This window comes from Pteronotus mesoamericanus, unplaced genomic scaffold (assembly GCF_021234165.1).
Source record: "Pteronotus mesoamericanus isolate MK-2021 breed Mesoamerican mustached bat unplaced genomic scaffold, CSHL_Meso_final scaffold_507, whole genome shotgun sequence".
Lineage (NCBI taxonomy): Eukaryota > Metazoa > Chordata > Mammalia > Chiroptera > Mormoopidae > Pteronotus > Pteronotus mesoamericanus.
The window spans coordinates 11,211,394-11,221,303 of NW_026555319.1; positions in this window are offsets into that span (position 1 = coordinate 11,211,394).

A 9,910-nucleotide genomic window follows, 5' to 3' on the forward strand; every position below is an offset into this window, starting at 1 on the left:
CTTCCAAGGGCCCGGGCCCAGGGTGGTCCTGGTCCGCGTGGGTACGCAGCGCCGCCCCCACCCCCAGCCTTGGGCTCCCGGTCGCTGCCCTCCTGTGGGCTCCTCTGCCGGCTCCTCTGCGGAGTCTGAGCAGTGGCCCAGCCGCCTGCTGCCTCACAGGCCTTGCACCTGCGATTGCGACGCTGCCCCTCGAAGGGGACGGAGCCTTTGCTGAATTCCTGAGTCTCTCCCCAAGATGTCTGGAGGTTGGGCGCTAAGGGTGAATGAGACAGAAGCCAAATTAGTGAGGAATGTTGCTGGAAAAAAGGTCGCTGCCACTTTCAACGTTAACCACAGCATCCCGCTAACTGATGGCGGGGAGGAGGAATTGGCGACACTTCTGCGGATGAGACGGTGGCGCTCTGCACAGCCCCGGGGGCTCCCGGAGCTCATTAATTTTCTGGAAGACCTCAAAGGTTTTGTCAAGAGCCCGTGAAGCAGACAAAACACGGAACACCTTAATTTTATGGCAGACTTTGGCCAGTGAACAAAACCTACTCTGAAGCCAGACATGTGCTTTGAAATGGTTTTCATTCTCATGTCATGGAAAATAATTCAAATTTAAACTATTTCTGTTGCCCTCTGATTTACTATTCATCTGTTTCTTCTTTACAAACCTAGTATTTCTAGACTTTTGTATAATAATAAGGGTAGATAGTAAAACTGGTTTATCTCCCCTAAAAAAGAAAAAAAAGAAAAAAGAACGACAAAAGGGAACTACCATTGTTTGAATACTCACCATGTGCCAGGTGCTTTGAGATGCATTCCCTCATTTAAACCTCCCTCCAACCTGTGAGGTTCCTGCCATTTTGCAAAGGAGGAAACCGAGATTCTGAGAGGTCCAGCCACTCTCTAGAGGTCACACAGCAAGGTCTCCGAGAGCCGACCTCCAGAGCTCGTGGATCTCTCCTTGGTCTGTTTTCCCAGGAGCTTGTGACTTGCAGGTGTAACTCTTAAAAGGGGCCACCAGATGTGGACCAAAGGAGCCATTTAAAGAGTTCAGCAGCATTAAGTATTTAGCGACAGGCTGATGACTATAGGCCACGGGGGCTGAGAGGGGAAACCCTGGCAGAGACCGTCCAGGAGGATGTCACACACGCTGGGCCTGGGGCCAGTTATGAGGGGCTTGGGCTTGGGTCTTCTGGTGTCCTTGCCTGGGAGAAGACAGGAGTGGGGAGATGACACAGAAGGCGCTCCCCACCAGCTGAAATGTGACAGAGCTCTCTCCTAATTAGCAGGTGGCATTGCCAAACACGCTTAGCTATGCCAGGCTCCGAAGCGTTTCAACATCAGCCACTCCAGCCTCTCACCTGGGCTGGGCTCCCAGGCTCTCTGAAAACAAAAGCAGTAGACGAGTGAGCTCTAAGCCCCTGCAGCTGCCAGTCTCCACGCAAAGCCCTGGTTGTGTGTTTTCGCAGTCATCACAACTGGAACAATAGTAAATCTAGGTATTCCATGAGGAGAAAAAAAAAAAAGCGTGGAACGGCATTCCCCCAAAAACCAGTGAGTATCACTAGGGTCCAGGATTAGAGGTGATTTTAACTTCAATTTCCCTCTGGGTTTTTAATTTTATGATGGTCCCTGTTACTTGTGTAATTTTCTTTTAAAAAGAAAACAATGCCTTGGTTGGTTAATCGTAACAACCTGCATTTCCATCGAGCTTTGTACTTTATGAGGTGCTTTAAAGCACAAGCGGCCCTCCGCCCTGGCTGCGGGTCTGAGCCAGCGAGAGAGGGTTTTGAAATCCAGGTGCTTGGTCCCTGAGGCAGATGTGCTGGTTTAAGTGGTCAGAGAGGGGCCCTGGGCATCTGTATTTTCTAAATTTAATCTTTATTGTATGTTTATTTCCATCGCCATTTAGTCCCCTTATACCTCCCTCCCCCCGGCATCTGTATTTTTAAATAAACTTTTCATTTCAGAATAGCTTTTAGATTTGCAGAAAAACATCGCAAAGGTAGTACAGAGAGTTTCCGTATACTTGGCCCCCAGTTTCCCATGTTATCCACATCATGTGCACATGATGTGCCTCTGTGGGATGGGAGTCCCCTCGGGTCTCACGGGGTTAAGGTCACGGCGTCAGCAGGGCTGCACTCTTTCCCGGGGGCCCCAGGGAGGACAGGAGTCTTCCCTTTCGGACCCCCAGACTCTGCTGCATCCCTTGGCTCCTGGCCCCTTCCTCTACCTTCAAAGCCGGCAGCCAGCACCTGCCTTGACCATGCTTCGTCCCCAGTCACCTCTCCCTGGGCTGCCGCTGGGAAAGCGTCTCCGCTGTCAAGGGATCGGTACCCACCTGGATGATCCAGAATAACCTCCCCATCTCAAGCGTTTTAACCTTAATCATATCTCCCTTTTGCCATGTGAGGTAACACAGTCACAGGTTCTGGGCTTAGGAGGTGGACGTCTCTAGAGGTCACCATTCTACCAACCACAGGAGGAAAGAGAGACATGCCCTTTGTCATGATTAACTTTTAGTTATTGTCATTCCATTTTAATTGTTATTTTGCTTTTTTTTTCTCTCTCTCTGGAGGTTGTGCTGTCCTTCCAAGCACTCCTGGTCTGTGGCGCTCACCTATCGCTCCCAGTTTGGAGGTCACTGCCCCGAAAGAGACCTGCACAGGCAAGGCTGCCCTCTCCACGTGGGTGGCTGGGACCCCCCACTATGCCTCCTCCATGATGTGCTTCTGTAAACCAGGTGAGCTCATCAGACCTTATTCTAACAGGCCTGCTCCTCCAGGCAGAGGAAGCTGGAAAATGGAATTCTGTTCCAGAATCTTCCATTCAGAACGTTCAGGTAGCTCAGCCTAGTTTCACCTGCTGGAATACATTTATCAGATGGCATGGCACTAACATTTTTGGGGGTTCATATTATTTTTCAAAGCCAGCCTGATACGAAGGAAGGAGCCTCTGTGTAGCTTGAAATTCTTTTATATCTCTGAGCTTCTGTTTTCTCACCTTTATAAAATGGGGATCCTAGTACCAGTTTGTTTTTAACAGTTGCCTTAACCCAGTGCCAGACACATTATCAAGACTTGATCAATGATGGCTGTTGATGTTACGATTGCTCTGATACTGACAGTTTTCCGCATAGCACCTGCCTCAATGAGTGCTGAGTGAAGTTCCCTCTGTCCTAAAGGCACTGGAGAAGGGTGACATTTGCTCACTGCCAGTTGGTAAACTCGTAGCCATTGCCCCCAAGTTCCCTGCTCAGGTCACGCCCTGACTGGAGTGGGGTATCGACTGTTAATGTGGCCTGGGGTTAAATGCAGGTGCTTCGAGCTGAGCCAGCGGCGGTGGGCCTCGCCCCTGACTGGGCTGGGGCGGGCTTGGGCCCCGGGCTGCCCCATGGCGCATGAGGGGAGGTGGGCTGGGGGAGTGGTGTGGAGGGTGCTGTCGTACCCGTGGGAGACCCACAGTTCTGCAGCCGTCATCTCACGAGGAGGAAGCCACCTGACCGTCACGGGCCCGGAGGGGAGAAGAATTTGGTCCTCGATGGGGGTGTCAGATACGGGATTAACCCACCCCGTAGACCCCCACCCCATAGCTTGGACTTGTTTTTTTCTTTTGCCTTTTAAGATTAAAAAAGAAGTTTAATGGTAAAAAATACATCTCTTGAGGTCTACCCTCTGAAAATTTTAAGTGTCCGGTACAGAATTGCAAATGGATACAGAAAACATGATATATACATATGGTGAGATTCCTTTTTAGAAGATAAAAGTAAGGGTCTTATTGCTTAAGTCATTTTTCCATCACCAGGAAGCATTCCCATTGATAAACTTGTCTGGAGCAGCATCACTTAAAGTACAATTCTTTTTTGTTAATATATGACTTTAGGGGAGGAAGGGAGGTCAACATAACATATAATATAACATAAAATGCACCCCTTTCACCATTTTTAAGTGTGCAAGTCAGTGGCATTAAGTACTTTCAGTGGCCCTGGTCGGGTTGCTCAGCTGGTTGGAGTTTTGTCCAGGTGCATCAAGGTTGTGGGTTCGATCCCTGGTCAAGGCACGTACAAGAAGTAACCAATGAATGCATAAATGGAAACACAAATCAGTGTTTCTCTCTTTCTTCCACCCTCCCTCCTTCTCTCTCTCTAAAATCAATAGATAAAAAATACAACACATTCCAGGGGGCTGTGAGCTCCTTGAGGGGCACCATCTTTGAGCCACAATAGCCCAGCACATCCTGGTCTGAGAGAGAAGCTCAAGTAGTGATTGTGGAACTGAAGGGAATAAAGAAAGCCACCTCTTGACTTTTGTATTCCCTAATTTAGAACAAGGATACTTTGCTGCAACGTCGTCAGTGACCCGGCTGGGTTTCCATAAAGTGCTTTTGCCCCACAGCTGCCCATGTGGACATAAGGCTGAGGGAGCATTCCGCACTTGTCTCTACTCTGTGCTGTTTAAATGCCCAAAATACTATTTTCATCCAGCAACTGAAAAAAAAACCCACATTCAGACATTTAGCTGTGGCGTTCTGCTCTCTTCTCCTGGGATGGCAGCAAGTGGGCCCGCTGGCAGGTACCGCCTTTGGTTAATTAGGGAGAAGCAGCAGCCGGGTGGGCCCTGCAAAGGAGCGAGGCGGGCCAGCACCGCGGCTGTTCACACCCAGAGGAGCTGGCTCCACAAAGCCCATTTGGCACATTTAATCCTGATGCAAACCTGGCGGTTAAAGAGATGACATCATCGGAATCAATTATCCCCACAGTTGCCAGTCCCGGGTAGAAACAACTGAAGCGATCGATGCGCAGTAACCGCACCACTCATGGAGGGCTGCCGACCGCCAGCGAGCCAGCGGCCAGAGCCACACAGACCCGCTCACCCCTCCCAGCAGCCCTGAGAGGGGTGAGCATATTCCCATCCTCTCTTCGCAGGTGACACACGCGAGGCCCAGAGAGGGGAGGGCAGTAGGCTGAGCAATGGCCCCCTAAAAGATCAGGTCCTGATCCTTGGGGCCTCTCCACGTGACCCTATTTGGAAAAGGGGTCTGTGCAGGTGTGAGGAAGTGAAGGAACTTGAGATGGAGAGTTTGTCCTGTGTCATTTGAGGCAGCTCTAAATGCCATAATGCCGTCACACGTGTCCTTATAAGAGGGCTACTTCACACACCCAGGAAAGGCCATGTGAAGACGGAGGCAGAGACTGGAGTGACGCAGCCACAAGCACAGAACACCTGCAGCCTCCAGAAGCCAGGAGAAGCAGGAAGAGATTTTCCTCCAAAGCCTTTCAAGGGAGTGCGGCTCGGCAGACACTTTGGTTTTCCTCCAGTGAAAAAGATTTGGACTTCCAGCTTCCAGAACTGTGAGAGAATAAACTTTAGATGTTTAACCCATTAAGCCTGCAGTCCTTGTTACAGCAGACTCCTACAGGAAGTGACTTGCCCACGGCCACACAACTAGAAGATGGAGGCATTGGGCTTTAAACATAGTCAGCACTCAGTAACTGTTACCTGTTATTACATTATTACTATGTTGCATATGGGAAAGCTGAGTAACAGGATGAAATACTAAGAGGACCCTGAACCCGGCATACTTTGTTCATTCCAACAGATACTGTTGGGGAGAAACAGGCTGTTTAACCAGGATGTAATGATTCAGTTTGGGAGAAAGCTAGTAACAGTGGGTGGGGCCGGTTCAGGAAAATGATGCAACTTTGCAGGGTAAACACCTCTTCCCCACTGAGTCAGTTCCAACCAGCAGAGTTAACTGCACTGGCCAAGCTGGTCCTGCAAATGTGAGAGAGGGTTTACAACTGATGGAGCAAATGTGATGACCCAACAGTTTGGCAGTGTTTTCCCCTCCACAACACTATTTGTTGTCTAATGACTCTAATCCTTTGTCCTCTTTGGTCCAGAGTAAACACTCAGTAAATATTTGTTGAATGTCAACGTCTGCCCCACTACAGTGAGCTCTAAAGGGAGGCGCTGATGGCTTATAGCTAAAGTCAACTTGCCAAAGGTTTGTGTTTTCCCTCCCCTTTCCCTTCCCTTCCCTTCCCTTCCCTTCCCTTCCCTTCCCTTCCCTTCCCTTCCCTTCCCTTCCCTTCCCTTCCCTTCCCTTCCCTTCCCTTCCCTTCCCTCCCCTCCCCTCCCCTCCCCTCTCCTCCCTTCCCTTCCCTTCCCTTCCCTTCCCTTCCCTTCCTTCCCCTCCCCTCCCCTCTCCTCCCTTCCCTTCCCTTCCCTTCCCTTCTTGAACAATGGAAACATTCAATCCAAAACCCATTAGGCGGGTCCCAGCAAGGTAAGCATCAGCAATGGGAGGGGGTGCATGCTGAGCCACAGAGGGGTGTCATAGCCCAAATAGGGTAAGAAGGGTGTGGTAAGGGTGGCCTAGGTTGAGGGCCAGAGCCCGTGTGAGTGAGGAGGGCATCCTCATGGAAAGGCGGCCTGGTGTGAGGGGTCAGGGCCTGAGTGGGGTGTAAAGGGCATCCTTGTTGGGGAGAAAGCATCAATAAAAAACTGTTACCTATGGGCAATTAGTCAAATAACTGAACAGATTCAAAATCAATGAGAATACCAGGTTTCTCACTCTCAGAAAAGGGAGTTATTACAGTGGAAACGGAAAAAACTAGCATCAACCCTGTGGCTTAGATTGAAATCGGATCTATTAGAGTGAACTCATGGTTTTCAATATAGATAGATGACTGTAGAAACAAATACTATATAGAGATATAAATGTGAGTCTGTGTGTGCACACACGTGTCTGTAACTCTGTCCATTGAGAGGATCTGGGAGCGGTGACACCCAATAACAATAAGCACTTGTAGAACTTGGTTCTAAATCATGTTTTCCATTAAAAGGAACCTGGGCTCTTTGGTGAAATGGCTGATTTCAGGACAAGGGCAGGGTATGTACAAGATGTACCTGGAATACCTTTTGCCAGAAAGTAAGGAAGTGCTTTAACACCGATGGCGACATGTCAGAAGGACACAGAAACCAGCTTAAAGGGGCTATCACAGGCCAAACCTAGGACAGTTTGCCACCCCACCCCCCAAATAAAAACAATAATGGATTGTAACCCATGGAATCAAGAGCCTGTGTTGATGGGAATAAATAAATGAAAACTGCGATGAGAGATAGGATATTACCTAGTCCCAAAGTAACTCCTTATGATATATTTCTTAATTTCAAAGAGGGAAAGACAGATTCATAGTGGAGAAACCTAGAAGACAGCACCTTATTCTAGCAGTCAAAGTTGACATCATTAATAATGGGACAAATTGAAGTCCTGTATCATGTGTTATAACGCAAAGAGGACAGAACATCACTTCTGAGATATTTCATGATGCACAGAATCCACAATCTTCAGCTAATCTACAATCCATGACCTGAATGCATGATTTGATCCAGAGGGAACATCAGGCAAACCTAAGCTGAGGGACAGTTTCCAAAGTAACTACCCTTTCAAAAGTATCCAGGTCAGGAGAGTCAAAGACCAAGGAATGTTCCAGACCGAAGGGGACTCAAGAGACAGGACAACTACATGCAACATGAGATCTTGAACTGAGCCTTTTTGCTGCAAAGGACATTATTTGGACAGATGGGGAAACTTGACGAAGTCTGAATATTGGATGGTGAAAATGTATCAGTATTAATTTCCTCCATTAATGGATGCATTGTGATTCTGTAGGGGACCATCGTTGCTGGAAGGAAATACACCTAAAAGTACTGGGGCATGGTGTCAGCAACTTATGCTCAATTGTTCGGAAAGAAAAAGTTATTTGAATTGTCCTCATAATTTCTCTGTAAATTTGATGTGTTAAAGGAAAAGGAAATAAATGTTTTGTGTGGCTCACCTAGTGTTTTTTTAAAGTTTTTGAGTTAGTTGCCAACATCTAAAAATCAAGAGATTTCACCCTCCAATCTAGGTTTCTTACATCTCTTGAGAAATCTGAAACACTCACTATTCTGGGCACTGACTGGCCAGGCGAATCGCCACAGTGCCCTTTTGATGGGCCATGTGCTCCCCAGTACCCACAATCCCAGGCCTCCCTACCGTGTAACTAACACCCAGCTCACAGCAACCACTGATGCTGCCAGCCTGGCCCCTCGTACCAGATCAATCCCTATCATAAACTTTGGGGAAGCAAGACCCAGAGCAATGACCTATTTCAGCATATGACACTATGTTCTATGGCAAGAGAATTCTTCTGGACTTGAATTTCTTGTATCAGCCATGCAAGTTGAGAAATCAGGGTGTCTGATGCTGGAGGTCCCAACGTGGGTTGTGATCTCGGTGGAACTGATGGAGGTGTCTGAAAGGCGGGTGGGGTTCTGGAACTGGTCATGGTGCTGGGCGGGCTGGTGATGCTTCAGGGAGATGCTATCTCAGGATGCCTGAGGTGCAGAGGCTGGGTGTGGTGGGAACAAGCCAAAGCTGGTGACGTGGGCACCTATCAGTGGGAGATCTGCTTGATGGGGCATGTCAGAGTTTGGGTCACAAGCAGGAAGAGATGACAGCCTCATCTCCCCAGCCCCTCTCACCCCCTGACTGTGCTTGGGTCATGCCCTTGGTTTGGAGCAACCTCTTCTATCATCTGCACTCTGAAAGATTCCATTAAAAATATCTAATAAGGGTCGGCCATTATTTTTCTGGCACTAGTGATTTCTCATTGTCCTTAGAAGAAAATCCAAACTGTATAGCACCCCCTGCCTAATCCAACACACTCCAGCCCCTGCTCAAGTCTCCAAGTTCAAGTCGTGCTGCTTCACTCCCTCTCCTCGTCTCCCTGGCTGCTTGCACACCAAGCTCTTTTTAACCTTAAGGATTTTCCACAGGCTCCTGCCACTGGCTCTCTCCTCCTTCTTCAGGTCTCAGCTTCAATGCAGTTTAAGGGCAGGAAACCTGGCCCCCCTTCAAAGGTCCTTACTGCTCCTAAGCCCCTGCATCCTAGGTCCCCATGCCCTCAGTCTTCTGTTGTCACTTCCCTGTTTAACCTTCTTTATTTATACTTATCAATATCTGACATTGTCATTATTTATTTGTGTATCGTATTGTCTCCCCAAGTAGAACGTCGGCTCCTTGAGAGCAGGGATTCTGCTGTCCTGTCATGTTATAGCCAATGCCCACCCGGCCCGGTGCATGCACAGCACGTAGCGGGGGCGCAATGAATATTTATTCTGGGCTGTACGAGAGGCCCTTAACAACCGTGTGCTAGATTTTTGGAGAAGGTGGGCGTGGGGCTTTAGGAGACAAGCATCTAGGTGGGAGGTGACTGAGGTGAACGGCGCTCCAAGTATCCTGGGAAGCTGGGGTGAGGTTAGGTTAGGTTTGGGGGAGTCTGCGCTGTCAGGCGGTGGTTGAGATGGATTGTAAACTGGGCTGTTGGGATCAGGCTGGACCGAAGATTTCAGGAACCTGGAGCCCTACTTAGGCAGAGCTGAGTTGGCCTGTGACTTAAGCAAAGAGTGATCCTTGGGAGAAGAATCAAGTTCCTCCGCTGGTTGTAGCTAAAAAGAACTGTGACCTGATAAGTGTCACTTGGGGCTGCTGGAGGATGGACTGTTGGAGGAAACAGGCGTCCTGAGGGGCGCTGGCTGGGTTAGGCGCTGACCTGGGCTGGTGTGTGGGCTGTGAGTTACGACCTGGCCAGCTCCACGCCCCCACCAGGCGAGGACTCGGCCCAAGCCAGCCAGCCCGCCGGCCCGGGTTGGGGCGACCTCGCCGGGGGCGGCAGGAAACACACCTGGGAGCGGCTCACCTGGCAGCGGCTCACCTGGGCGCAGCTGGAACCGCGATTTCGCGCGCTTCTGCGCAGGGACTGACAAGTCCCGCCCCCCGACCAATGGCGGTGCGGAGGTCCGCGGCGACGGGCACAGATTGGGCAGGCGGGCACGACGGCTGGCAAGGATTGGGCGCGGGCGGGCAGGGGCGG